We start from the raw sequence: 15,242 nt of genomic DNA, 5'->3' as shown, positions 1-15,242 counted from the left end.
TGGAGTAAGCATGGGAGGAGATGGGCTTTGCCACCTCACCTCAAGGTTCTTAAGTCAATCGCATGAGGTTTGTTTCTCCTCGTCTTGTCCAAGACGATGTGTTGGGAGGCGTCCCCCCCCCCTCCATTTCCATTTCCACGGTAAATTTGCTTAGAGGTCTGGATTTCTGGTGGCAGAGAGAATGCATTTGCTCCATAACCTTTTTGGATCTGACAACTCTTATAAAATCTATTAAACCCTTTAATGAAATCCCCGCTCTGTGGCAGTGCCTGTGAATGAGTGCGGAATCAAAAATTGAATTTAAATTAAAAGGTTGTTTTTGTTGTCCATGTGACTTTGCCAGGATGGAAATGAAAGGTCCTGCATGTACCAACGCTGGCCTGTTTGGTTTTTAATACGGGGAGAATACATGTAATATATTCTTTCATTTTGTAGGTTGAGATACACCTTCAAAAATGATGTCCTTTATTGTGATGCTGAAGACTTCTGCACCCCTGTGAATCTAGAATTACTAATACTAGATATCAGTGAGAAAGTTTCTGGTTGAGGCTTCTCCTTGGTTTTCTGTTGGAAGCAGCCCAGAGTGGGTGGAGCAACCCAGTCCTTGAAAGGTTTGGGCCATTTATCACATTTGTTCAGTAAGCTGAACAAGATGTGATAAATGTGTCCTTGGTGTTTCGTCACACAGAGAGGCATGGCATCAGCACACCTACACAAGCAGGTTTAGAACAGAGCATCTTCTAGATCACAGTCACAGTCTAGTGGCTCTGGTAGAGAACTAAAGCTCCATGTATGTGGGGCCGCCTCTCTTTTTGCCATAAGAGCACAGGAAGAGCCTCCAGGTCTTCTTCTTTGGTGGTCACTCATAGCCGAGTAAGATTGTCTTCCATGAATATGGTTTTAATGGTGTGTCCGTAGGTGATTGTGGAGGCCAATTCTGGATCCACACGCCCTTCCACAGTGGGGACATAGGTTTCTGAGTTGTAGTTGATCATGGTGAGGATTTGCCAAGCGTGCCTCGAAAGAGTCTTTAAACCTCTTGTGTCGTCTACTGGCATTACACTTTCCATTTTAAAGTTGGGAATAGAGTACAGTGGTGCCTCGCAAGATGAAAAGAATCCGTTCTGTGATTCTCTTCATCTAGCGGTTTTTTCATCTTGCGAAGCAAGCCCATTGACAGATTAGCGCTATTAGCGGCTTTTAGTGGCTTTTAGGGGCTTATCGGCTTATCGGATCAGCTGATAAGAGGCTTAGCGGCTTAGAAAAAGGGGGGAAGGAAAAAAAACCTGCAGGAACTCACAAGACATTGTCGTCTTGCGAAGCAAGCCCATAGGAGATTCGTTTTGCGAAGCACCTCCAAAACGGAAAACTCTTTCGTCTAGCGAGTTTTCCGTCTTGCGAGGCATTCGTCTTGCGGGGCACCACTGTAGTTGCTTTGGAAGACAGTCATCAGGCATCCGCACAACATGACCAGTCCAATGAAGTTGATGTTGAAGAACCATTGGTGATCTTTGCTTCTTCCAGTACACTGGCATTAGTTCGCCTGTCTTCCCAAGTGATATGTAAACTTTTTCAGAGACAATGGCCTATCTAGTCCAGCATCCTATTCTTGCAGTGGCCAACCTGATGCCTGTGAGCAGGGGTGGAGCATGGTGGAGCCACGGGAGCCATGGCCCTGGGTGCCCAAATTTTGAGGGGGGGCGAATGAGGCACCCCCATGCAGGTGCCCCCAGCACAGCCCCTCTCCACCCACCAAGGGCTTTGTTGGCTGGCTAGGCTCTCCCCTAGGCAAACAAGTAGGAGGCTCAGCACAGCCCCATTTTGCTCTGGTGGGAGTGGGGTCACTCTGGCGGCATCAGTGGCCAGGGCCACTCACCCCGAGCACCAGCAACCAATGCTATGCCACTGCCTGTAGGAAAGCAGCAACCAGAACTCAAGCACCAGAGCACTCTTCTCTCCTGTGGTTTCCAGGAACTGGCATTCAGAACCACTGCTGCCTCCGACATTACATTTCAAAGCTATTAAGTATTACCTGCCTATTACCTGCTTGCAGGTATAGTGTTTGCCTTTACAGCAGAAAGGGGAATTTATTCTGTTCCTTTCAGGACACAATGCATCGCTCCGGCATCACCGCTGCATTATCACAGAGAGACCCTCCTCTCAAATCCCTCTTTCTTCTCCCTCTCGCATTCTGAATCTGCCGCCTAATTAAAATGTTAATGGAATTAAACTGTTGCCTGCATTAAGCCACTGAGCACATTCAAGATCACTTTTGAGGGGCTTGCTGCAGATGGCAAAGTTTCTCTAGTGAGCCTGTGAAGTGAAGTGGGGCTGGAGCAGGGGGCGGGGAAGGTCTCCTCTGCAAACCTTTGACATTTCAGAGGGTGGCTGAGGAAAGTTACCGCAGTGGAGGGTGGCCTCCCTTCCTTAGGCAAGAAGCTCAAGGAAGGCAGAAGTCTGGAGGGTCCCACAAGCCGCCACCCCTGACCGTCCGCCCCATTTCTGGGGCCATATGGCGTGCTGATAATCGGCTGAGCCGCTGCTGGAGGAGGGCTACTCCTTTAATTAGATCAGCTTAGGGAGAACTCAGCCTTCGATGCAAAGCACAGCTATGTTCCTGTTAATGACAGACCTGGGGAGCTTAACCACACTCCTCTGGGAGAAGGCAGCGCCAGTGTCCCATTTGGAGGGAGAAGTTAGAGAGTGACTGAGAAAGTAATTAGATATAATGGATTGGCAGAGTAAGTTACAAGAATATGTGGAAATGGCACAATTGACCAACAACCTAAGGGGCAGTTCAAGACAAGAATTTGCACAAAAATGGGATAAATATAAGAGATATGTACAAAAATATACCAGTGGTTTTTCGTCTATGGCAGCATTTGATTGACCTTGGATAAAGACATATATGAGAAATAAGAGCAACGGCACAAATTGCTGTAAGAATGGATTAGAGAATATATAAAGAATAGGTTAATAATGAGAGGTACATTCACTATTAGAATAAAATCATACAACGGGAATTGACAGGAAGTCCAAAGTCTTTATGATATTTTTTGTTAGTAATCTTTGCTAATAATTTTTGTTAATAATCACATAAAGGTAGCATAAATACAGCTGAAGCTTAAGGTTCATAATTATGTAAGAAAAGATAAGTATATGGTTTTTTATTTTTTGTGAACATGATTGAAATTTCAATGTACTTTAAGAGATGTACTATATAAGTGTAATGTATTGTAAAACTATTAATAAAGCTTGTTACATGTGTTTTTTTGAAAAAAGAGCAAGTAATTAGAAGTGATAAGAGGGAGGCGGAAAAGTGCTTTCCAAATGCCTTTTTAAAAGATTCTTAATTTCCTCTTCCAGCCAAAGGTTCCTCAACTGGATCAAGTCACAATGGACTGGAACAGTTTTGTGTTACTGGGGGATGGAAGAGTGTCTCCCATTAACACAAAACTAGGTTCCAATCCATTGTGATGTGATCCAGTTGAGAAATATGTTGTGGGCCTACTCTTTCATTCCCTCCAACCCATTTGTAATTTCTAATATGTTTTTTTAATATATATATATATTTGGTGACACTAAAACCATTCCTGCTTTAGAACAGTCGTCCGTAATCTTTACCCTTGCTTTTGACACCAGAGGCACAGAGTTTCAGGACCCAGTGTGGTTGTGACTGTGATTTTAAACTGTTTCAAAACATATTTTACATCGTTGTTACTTGCATTGGCAACTTTTAGCAAAAGGTCAGGAATGCTGTTTTTATTTTTGTACCCCCAAACTTCCATCATGCAATATGGTGCCTGTTATAGATTGTGGCAGGGAGGGGAATAAACACAAAATTAATAGACGGTAGCATTTCGATTATTTGGTATGTGAAGGGAGAAATACAAGCTGCAGAGGAATTCCTGAGCCAGCCTATGCAAAATGCTAGGACCATTAAGAAACAATACAGGGTCATTGAGGGCCACCAGCAATGCAAGAGAACTGTCTTTCCCCCTGCCCTGAGGTATGAGCAGGGACTGGGGTTTGGAAGGTTGCCAGGGGGACAGGGTGTGAAGTGACAGGGAAAGAGAGTTTTTAGCAGGGTGTTCTTGGAAGAAAGAAGGGAGAAGAAAGACTAGGATCCATCTTGGGCAGGTTGGCTGAAGGCTGGCTGGAAGAGATGCCTTGGACTTTAGGGCTGCACTGCTGTGAGGGTCAAGCCCCTCTTGAAATGGCCACACTGTAAAATCCTTCATGGAGACTGAAGGTGTACAAAGGGGAATAAACAATATTTCTTAAAGCTACGACAGTCTCTGCCGCGTCTCAATTCCCCAAAGGCACACAGCCCCTGGGTGAGTGCCTGGAACCCCATGGACTCTTGCTGTTGCTCAGCAGAGAGTGGGGTTGGCACACAACTTTTGCAATGGTGCCCTTCAGAGGCTTTGAACAACAACTCTCATCATCACTGACCTTTGGTCATACTGCATGGGGCACACGAGAGCTGTACTCCAGCACCATCTAACAGCACCAAGTTCCCTATTCCTAGTCTACACCAATTGGCAAGCAGTCCACCAGGGTTTCAGAAATTATTCTTTCCCAGTCCTGCCTAGAGTTGCCAAGGATTAAATCTGGGACCTTTCGTGTGCAAAGTCAGGGCCAGATTTAGGTTCAATGAGGCCCTAAGTTCTGAAGGTAATGGGGCCCTTTATATGTCCAGCTGTCCTTCGTCCACAACAAATTGTCGCTGGTTTTGTGTTGAATATATGCTATATGGTAATTTATGGACCTAATAGGTATCTAAAGCCATTTGCACGTGTTGCCATGTCCATGCAGAATGTAGGCACCCTTTATATAGAAATGAGCAAACCAGTGATATTTTAGGGAGCAGGTTAGCAGGTAGGGCCCATTACTTACATCATAGGAACCTACACAACACAAAACACTGTTGCTGTTTGTAGGTTTTTTCATTTAATTTTTTGGGGGCCCCCCAGAAGAGTGGGGCCTTAAGCTATAGCTTGCTTGGCTTATACGTAAATCCAGCACCGTGCAGATTGTGTGCTGTACTGCTAAGCTACGGCCCTTTCCCTAAGTTCAACACCTCCATCAAAACTTAGCTTTCAGATTCTCTGTTTCCCTTTGCCAGATAACCGTATGGCAACTCACGTTGAAAACGAAAGAAATATCAGCAGCTGATATCTGAAGACTTACCAAAAACTTTTGCTCGGATCTAACAGAAGTGTTTTGCTGAATATAGTTGAGGGAGCGCAGTCTCTATTTCCGAATCGAGGGGGGGGGAATGAAAATCTGGGCCCAGGAATCTCAGTTTACCAGGCAGATCAAGCGCAATTGCATTTATTGGCTGGCTGGCATTGCAAAATTACATGCAACTTCCGTGATTCGGTTTTGGCACGACAATACAGCGCGGGCATCCTTAACCCCATGGGTAGTTGGCAGCCATTTACATTTCCCTCGCTAATCTGTTGCGGAACGTCTGTCCTTTTGAAGGCCCTGCATCAGCCTCCCACAGTGAGTTGAAATCACTCGGTGAGCTTTATAAATTTGCCATGTAGCATCCTTTGGCTCCCTTTGCAGAAGGTACCATCTGCTTCGCAGCACCCAGCAGCACTGAGCAAGATTCAGGAAGCAGATTCTGTGCATTCTAAAGGGGATAGAGATCAGAGAAAGGAACTCTTTGATCTGTGGTGTCAGTGGGTAGGACACTGGCAGCCTCACCTCATAGACCACCTAAAATGTCTGCCACTGGCACTCCTGGCTGGACCTGTATGTGGCAGCTAGTATCCTATCTTCTGATCTACCTAACTGCCACTGTTAGGTTGTGTGCACACCAACCTGTTCAGAACACAAACATAGTTTTCCCTCAATCCAGAATTGTTCAATCTGACTTTAACAGATTGGAGAACTGGTCCCAAACCAACGAAATGAATTTCAATCGGGATGTATGCAAGGTTCAACACTGAGGCAGGAAGAACCAGCTGCACAGATATAAGATGAGGAAAAACTTGGATTGCCAGTAGCACATGTGAAACAGATCTCTGGGTCTTGGTAGACAACAAGCTGGACACGAGTCAACATTGTGATGCAGCGGCAATAAGAAGCTGATCAGGCTGCATCAACAGAAGTAGAGTGTTGAGATCAAAGGAAGTAATAGTACCACTCTATTCTGCCTTGATCAGACCACACCTGGAAGTCTGTGTCCAGTTCTGGGTGCCCCAATTTAAGAAGGATATTGACACGCTGGAACGTGCACAGAGAAGGGAGAACAGGATGTTAAAGGGTCAGGAAACCAAGCCTTATGAGGAACAGTTGAGGGACTGGAACGTGTCCAGAGGAGGGCAACCAAAATGGTCAAAGGCCTGGAAACGATGCCTTATGAGGAACGGCTAAGGGAGCTGGGCATGTTTAGTCTGGAGAAGAGGAGGTTAAGGGGTGATATGATAGCCATGTTCAAATATATAAAAGGATGTCACATAGAGGAGGGAGAAAGGTTGTTTTCTGCTGCTCCAGAGAAGCGGACACAGAGCAATGGATCCAAACTACAAGAAAGAAGATTCCACCGAAACATTAGGAAAAACTTCCTGACAGTAAGAGCTGTTTGACAGTGGAATTTGCTGCCAAGGAGTGTGGTGGAGTCTCCTACTTTGGAGGTCTTTAAGCAGAGGCTTGACAACCATATGTCAGGAGTGCTCTGATGGTGTTTCCTGCTTGGCAGGGGGTTGGACTCGATGGCCCTTGTGGTCTCTTCCAACTCTATGATTCTATGATTCTATGAGATCAAAGGAAGTAATAGTACCACTCTATTCTGCCTTGATCAGACCACACCTGGAAGACTGTGTCCAGTTCTGGGTGCCTCAATTTAAGAAGGATATTGACACGCTGGATCGTGCACAGAGAAGGGAGAACAGGATGTTAAACGGTCAGGAAACCAAGCCTTATGAGAACAGTTGAGGGACTTGGGTACGTGTAGCCTGGATAAAAGGACACTGAGAGGGGATATGATAGCCATCTTCAAATAACAGAAGGGCTGTCACATGGAAGATGAAGCATGCTTGTTATGCTTGTTTTCTCTTGCTCCAGAGGTTAGGGCCCGAACCGAGGATTCAAGTTACAAGAAAGGAGCTTCCGACTAAACATCAGGAAGAACTTTCTGACAGTGAGAGCTATTTGACAGTGGAAGGGACACCCTCAAAAGGTGGTAGACTTTCCTTCCTCAGAGGTTTTTAAGCAGTGGTTGGGTGGCCATCTATCATGGATGCTTGAGTGGAGATTCCTGCATTGAAGGGATTCATTCTCTTCAATCCTCAGGATTCCTTCCAACTCTACAATTCTATGATTATTGTTAGAATTCCTGCTCCATGATTGCAGTCATGGGATTGTTGTCTTTCACATGACGGTATATGTTTTGACTCCACAGAGTGGGAAGTGACAGAGACAGGATGTTTGTGTTACTGTGTTCCATGAAGTGGGACTATTGTCCTTTGTTCTTTTTCTCTTTGCTGCCCGATGCTAGAGAGTGTTCCATGTGTGTTTATATGTATGTTATATGTAAATAAAGTAGATTAGCCAAAATGCTGAGTTGCTGAGGTCTGTCACGCGAGATGCGCAGACTCTGCGGATCCCTAAGTTTGTCAGTGGGCATCGATCGCTGTGATGTTTGGGCTGAAGAAAGCTTTTGAAGCTCCCGAACGATTGACCAGGAGGGAGAGAACATGCCAGTTGGGCATGTGTCTCTACCAGGGTCCTACTCAAGTGTAGGCTGAGCTCCTGACTCTAAGTAATCTCAGTTGATTCTAAAATGCTTTGCGTATGCAGGATGAGAAGAAGCCAGCTGATAGATAAACTATGCTGGGGACCACAGGCGGCAGAGAGCTATTGCTGTGCTGCCTTCTGGTGGGCTTCCTGTAGTCTTCTGACTGGCCCTTGTGACAACGCTGGGCCTTTGCTCTGATGCAGAAGGGCTCGTCTTCTGTTCTTATCTACACTATCTCACACTCCTTGATGTGAGAAATTAATTATGTGATGAACTATATTCTAGGAAATAAAAATAAAAATCTGTCCAGTAGCACCTTATAGGCCAACTAAGTTTGTTCTGGTATAAGCTTTCATGTGCATGCACACTTCTTCAGATACCTTGGTAGTCTGTAGGTTGGAAAGGTTAGAGAGTTGTTTTTCTGTTTTTTCAGAGACTCCAGTTGAGAGTGGTAAGTGGTTTGTCTTTCCTTGTGGAACTCTTGCCAAGCTGGGTGATTCCTTGTAGAGTTGTCCAGTACAGAGAGTTCCTCCTTTATTTGCTTCTGTTTAGAGTACAGAACACTGATCAGATGTTTGAGTAGCTTCTTGGAGAAAGTGCGGCATTGTTTCTTTGCATATTCAGTGGGGCAAGTGGATTGTAGAGGGTTCTTAATTCTAAGATCCTTAGGTATAATGTCCAGGTTCTTGCATTTAGTCAGAAAGGAGATGTCTGTACCTGTGCAAATTACTTGGTGAGGTTGATGGATTTCCATTTCATGCGGCTCAATGTGGTTCCTTCCATGTTTCTAGATTCAGGTAGTTAGCCGTTGTCAGGGAACTGACATCAGAGCAAGAGGCGAAGGGGAGGCTCCCAGATTCTGCAGGCGAAGGACCCAGCACCAGGGGGAGAAGCAGCTCAGTAGAGGAAGGAAGGAAATCAGCGCAACACCAGGGATAAAGGGGGGCAAATGGGGGAAGCGGAGGGAGAGCTCCGGGATTCATCTCTGGAGATTAGTGAGGAGAGCACAGGTCCTCCACTACCCACGCCCTCCCTGCGCAGAAGACTCCCGTGCAGTGAGAGAAGGCGGCGACTGGGAGTCAGACAGCTTTTATGCTGGAAAAGGTTTAAGAAACGCCCACAGACAGATTCTGCCAGCGACTGAGACAGCCACATGGAGATGGGCTGTGCAGTCAGAACGGTTTAACCAAGGCAATTAAGCCTAGAGAGGCGGCAGTTTACGCACGAGTAACTCATACCCATTACAGCCGTGTTGGTCTGACGTGGTTGAAAAAAAATGATTAAAAATTGTCCAGTAGCACCTTATAGACCAACTAAGTTTGTTCTGGGTATAGTGGTACCTCTGATTGTGAACGGGATCCATTCCGGAGGCCTGTTCACAACATGAAAAGCCTGCAACCTGAAGCACCATATCTGCACAGGTGCGTGGCACGATTTGGTCTTGTGAGCATGCGCGAAGTGCGATTTAGCGCTACTGCGCATGCATGAGCGGTGAAACCCGGAAGTAACCCTTTCCGGTACTTCCGGGTCTCCATGGGACACAACCTGAAAAAACGTAACATGAAGCAAACGTGACACGAGGTATGACTGTATAAGCTTTCGTGTGCATGCACACTTCTTCAGATTTTCTAGGAAGTAACACAAGGAAATTGTCTACACTGAGTCAGACTACTGGTCCATTTAGCTTAGCATTGCCTGTGCAGCTTGGCTTTGCCTGCAAAAAGTTCCAGATTCAATCCTTGGCATCTCCAGGTAGGACTGGGAAAATCTGAAACCCTGGAGCTCTTCCCCCATGAAGATCAGAAGTGGAGCTAGATCACACAAGGTTGTATCCTCCCCTCTCTCCTTTAAGCCCACATGCATTCAGCCAAACACCTGCATAGGTGCCTAGTTTCATGGGAGACAAGAAGAGAAAATAGGGGAGATGCTCCCATTCCGATCTACAGTTTAATTGTGTTCACGCTGAAGCATGAGCCGAGAGAAGTCTCAAATAAGTTGCACCAGTACACTGCGGCTGTAGAGTGCAGATAATTTCAGGCAGCTTAAGTAAGTGAGTCAAGGCACATTTGACAGCAAAAGGAGGGGTGCAGAGGTACAAGAGGCACTAGCCAATCTGACCTAGGCGTCCCAACCCCTATCATGAAACCTGCTGTCTGCAGTACTATGGGTGTCCTTTAGTCCTTGTATTACGAGAACAGGTAAATAATATGCCCCTATCTGTTCTCCCTAATATAATTACTAAGCATATATTGAAGAAGAGGAAGATGATTTGGAGACAATAGTCTACACACACACAAAGATTCTCATCTTTCAAAAGGCGCCAGATGCAACACTGGCTCGGATGATTGCTGCGTCCGTCTGTAATGGAAGTATCAAAAGTCATCACGGCATCTCTCTTCAAATTGAAAGTTTGCCCTTCAGACAGTGGTGTCATCCTAAGGAGAAAGTGGTCATTTAGGAAAGGAATTAAAAAGAAGAAGAGGAAAACACCCTTGTTAGCATTCTTTCCGAGTCACCAGTCCGCAGTTGCTTATTCCACTCATGCAGTCATGTAATTTAAAGGCCGATCAGGATATATTTGTGCATTTAAAAGAAAGCTTTCCAGAGGGAGATCGCAGGGGAAGAAACTGAGGAAAAAGGGGTTGTAAGAGAGAGAATTAGTGTAATGTACAACATGAAATGTTGGAATGGGAAGGAGGGTAGAATCTGATGACTTGTCTAACTTTCCTGTTCAAAATGTTTTTTTCTCCTCTTTTCTTTTGAAGATAGACAGGGAGAGAGAGAGAGAGAGAAGGAAGGAAAGTTTTTAATCAACCTAATTTGAGCATCCCTAATGTAATTAGAGAAATACTTCACTGCTTATACTCCCTGCACACACAAGTTAAAAGCCAGACTGTGGCAGGGCGCATTTCTAATCCATTTACTGGCTTTGCACTCTTCTCTCCGCCTCCTCTCCTCCTAATATTCCCTGGCCCCAAAAGAGCTTCTGCCTTCATTTTGCTTAGGCGTCTGTTCAAACAGGGCATTGTAAAGAGTAAATAAATTATCCCCTGCCCTCGTGCCCTCTTTCTATAGCAGACAGCCCTGTTCCAAACAGCTGCCTGCCTTGTGCGTTCAGATACTGGGCGGAAGATAAGAGAGGCAGATCGTCCCGGCTGCAAGCCCACACACTTCCGGGTCAGCACGACTCTTTGTGTGCGTCTCCTCCCCCAACACACAAACTCACACAGACTGCTTGTGACTGTCCCGAAGTGGATCGAGAATCAGAGCTGCGTCACATCCAGGCAAATCTGCCCATTTCAGTTTCTCTGCTCTTCGGTTCAAGGCAATGTTCTGGTGAAAACTCATCAGTATTGTTATGCAATTTTTTCCTGATATACATTTTCCCCCCCACGCATTTCTTGTCCAATATACACACTTTTGCAATGCTTGTTTCCTCTGATAGAATGCATTTTGGTACTTTACTTCCCCTAACATATGCATTTCAAAACACATTATTAGGATGGAGACTTGCATCGCAAAATTCGGACTGGGGCAAATTTTGAAGGATGGCTGCTTCAGCTGCATTTTGCTTTGTCTTGGGAAGTGTGGGTTAATTTATTCATTGCGTTCAGATTCCACCTTTTTTCCATTACGCTCAAGGTAGTGAGCATGGTTCTCCATCTCCTCATTCAATCCTCACAACAGCCCTGTGAGGTAGAATAGGCAGCGACTGGCCCTAGGTCGCCCAGTTAGCTTCAAGGCCATGTAGGAGTCTGAACCCACCTGCCTCTTGGGTACCAGTCGTGATGTAGTTATTACATCAGAGTTAGTGATGTGACTCGGGATGAGGGGAAGGAGATTCATTTGGAATTGATAGGCAAATCTGTCTAAACTTATGTGCCATGGTTAGATGGTCACACGAGGACCTGGAGAACCAGGGCTCAAATCACCCCTGCATCCAAGCATTGGTTGAGGGAATCCACAGCCTCTTCTGATTCAGATATTATAGATACAGATAGGTAGCCGTGTTGGTCTGCCATAGTCAAAATAAAAAAAATCCTTCCAGTAGCACCTTAAAGACCAACTAAGTTAGTTCTTGGTATGAGCTTTCGTGTGCATGCACACTTCTTCAGGTATCTGAAGAAGTGTGCATGCACACGAAAGCTCATACCAAGAACTAACTTAGTTGGTCTTTAAGGTGCTACTGGAAGATATTATAGAGAAATAGAGTTGAATGTCAATGGCATACTGATGGCATCTTGCCCCATAACTCCTAATGACCACTCCCGGCCAGTTCATATAGATATTACCGTAAATAGCATTGAAGATAAAATAGTGCCATGTGGCACACCATAAAATAGCCACAAGGGGCCAGAAAGCACTATCCCAATGCTACTCTCTGGACTCAGTCCTGAAGGTAGGATTGGCGCTGTACAGTCCCTGCCATTTCCATTCACCATAGCTAGTCCAAGAGGAGACCACAACCAGTGCTGTTAAAAGCTAATGAGAAATCAAGAACCTGGAGCAAGGTTGCACTCCTGTCCCGCAATGTCCACGCATTGTGCTCCACCATTTTCCACTGTTCTCTAGCAAATGTTGTGTGAAATCCATAAAATATGTAACTGAATGCTTGTCTTAAGCACATAACTTTCACAGCAGAGTGCATGTTTTCTGTCCGAATTGCCATCACTAAGTGATGGTCAGAATGTGTCAGGATGCTTCCAGCGGCTCCCGCCTGGTAGCCCAGGAAAGTAAAAAGACAAGGGAAAGTTTCTTATTGTCCTTTTTCATTCCAATCTTTACAGAGAGAGGCTATAGAACCTAGACTCTTGGATAATGGTGTGTGTCCCGAGTGAATCTCCACACACACACACACCCGTCTCTCCCTCTCCCTCATTCGTCATTCTCATCATCTCCTCTATCGGCGCTGCTACATGCCCTCTGCCTTTGAGCTCTTTACTCTCCTACTTTTAAGGCTTGCCAGGTTCTGGGAGATGGAGGGTCTGGAATGATTTCTAATGACAATGTGTCAGCCAGGTGTTGTTCTGGCTCTCCCATGATTTCCCAATATTTCCCCTCATCTGCCTCTGAGCTGTGACCTCCCACAAACCCCTGTTGTAATACTGCCTGTTGTATACTGCCTTCCTCTTCCTCCTCCCTGGGAGGGTCAGAATATGGAGGTGTTCTCCACCATTCCTCCTCTGCCCAGTTCCTGACAGAATGATCCTGCGCCATTGATTTGGTGTGTTTATATATTTCATTTAGCACTGTAAGGAACTCCATCTCAAATAACGATTTCACACACACAGACGCGCATGTGTGAGAGAGAGCGTGTGGAAGGCATGTGCTCTGCGATTAAGCAATGGTCCCTTTTCTAAACCTATTGATTATTATTTATAGGATTTATAGCCTTCCCTGCATCACGAATTGCCTCATGGTGAGTAGTGACAAGGTAGAATATAATCAAGCAAAATAATACCTAGCAAAACAAGCTGCAATGACTATGTTTTAGTGTTGGAGGCAGTATGCCTTTGAATAACAGTTGCTGGAAATCACAAATGGGGAAAGAGTTGCTCTTGCTGGCTTGATCATAGCTGTCAACTTTTCCCTTTTCTTGTGAGGAATCCTATTCGGAATAAGGGAATTTCCCTTAAAAAAGGGGAAACGTTGACAGCTATGGGCTTGATCCACCAGGGTTCTTTTTATGCTATGTAAGCAAAGCTTAACTGTTTATTTTCTCATCTGCAAATGGGAAAGCGTGTAACAGAAGTTGTTTGTGTGAACTGGTCAGGGCTGGGCCCCTCAAATATTCTATGGGGGGGCGAGGGGACATCAGCCCCTAGGAGTTGGCTCCTATGGGACTGGTTATGAGATGTGCTGCTGGCCACACTCCATCCTTGTCAAGGTTTCCAGCAAGTCTCTTGCAATTCTGATTCTCAAAAGGGTATCTCAAGGCTAATTGGTCCTGTATACCTGAAAGAGCGTCTCCACCCCTATCGTTCAGCCCGGACACTGAGATCCAGCGCCGAGGGCCTTCTGGCAGTTCCCTCATTGTGAGAAGTGAGGTTACAGGGAACCAGGCAGAGGGCCTTCTCGGTAGTGGCACCCACCCTGTGGAACACCCTCTCTTCAGATGTGAAGGAAATAAGCAGCTATCCTATCTTTAAAAGACATCTGAAGGCAGCCCTCTTCAGGGAAGTTTTTAATATTTAACGCTGTACTGTTTTTAACACTTGATTGGGAGCTGCCCAGAGTGGCTGGGGAAACTCAGCCAGATGGGCGGGGTATAAATAATAAATTATTATTATTATTATTATCTTTTAAAAAAATGCAGTATAAGCATGGAAAAATTGGGAAACACTGGCCTGTGAGCGCTCCAATTGGAGAATAGCCTTTGAATAAGGTGTCATGGACTTTGAAGAAGCACAGACTCAGGGCAAAAGGGAGAAACAAGCTAAGAGGAAGGCACGTTTGGTAAATCCTCACTGTGATCAACTCCCGCCCAGAAGCCTATGTCCCCACTGTGGAAGGACGTGTGGATCCAGAATCGGCCTCCACAGTCACTTAGGGACACACCACTAAGACCGTGCTCATGGAAGACATTCTTACTCATCTACGAGTGATCACCAAAGAAGAAGAAAGAGGACCTGGAAATCATAGCTGAGGATGCAGGCAACCACTCTGAGATTACCTTTCTAATGACAAATCTATTTGGAGAGAGATGCTGGCAGGGTTATGTTATCACGCAAATGCAAACATACTTGTTTGCCCAGGCAAAGCCAAAGACACGTCAAGGCGAAGGCTGAGTGACAGCTGGTGTAGGCCACATGGTCCTCCCAGCCAAGCATGTCTCATAACAGGTGCTCCTGTAAAAGAAAATGTTGTGTGGAGCAAAGTTCACTTGTGGTTATATAGGTCCGCAGCTGCAAACACAAATGGCTGAGGACATTTTGTGGCTTAATGCCTGCAAAGAGAACTCACAATGCCAGCTTGAAACACAAACCTTGCTTATCATTCCCTTTTCTACAGATCCCTGCCCCCATCCTTCTTTAGAATCAGGGCAGATACAATAAGGTACTTCCTCATGCAGCATATAGTTCAGCTATGGAACTCACTCCCACATACTTGGACATCTTTAAAAGAGGATTGGGCATCCCCTTCTTTTCCAGGGCACTCCAGTGACATAAATCAACTTGATTTATGCACACTAGCCTTCTCTCTTGACACAGCAAAAGAAAGAAGCATTGTAGTTCTAAACTACTATTTACTGTATTTTTCGCTCTATAGGACGCACTTTTTCCCCTCCAAAAATGAAGGGAAATGTGTGTGTGTCCTATGGAGCGAATGCAGGCTCTCACGCTCCAGGCTTCAGGAAGCTATCCGCAAGCCTGCGGAGCCCGGCGGGAGTTCAACTCCCGCCCAGAAGAACTCCCGGCGGGAGTTCCTGCCGGGCTCAGAAGGCTTGCAGATAGCAGCATGCTCCGGGAGCAATGGCGAGGTTGAGCGC

The sequence above is a fragment of the Podarcis vaucheri genome, assembly GCF_965113315.1.
Source record: "Podarcis vaucheri genome assembly, chromosome: 6".
NCBI classification, from domain to species: domain Eukaryota; kingdom Metazoa; phylum Chordata; class Lepidosauria; order Squamata; family Lacertidae; genus Podarcis; species Podarcis vaucheri.
Note: the sequence above shows the minus strand (reverse complement) of the source record.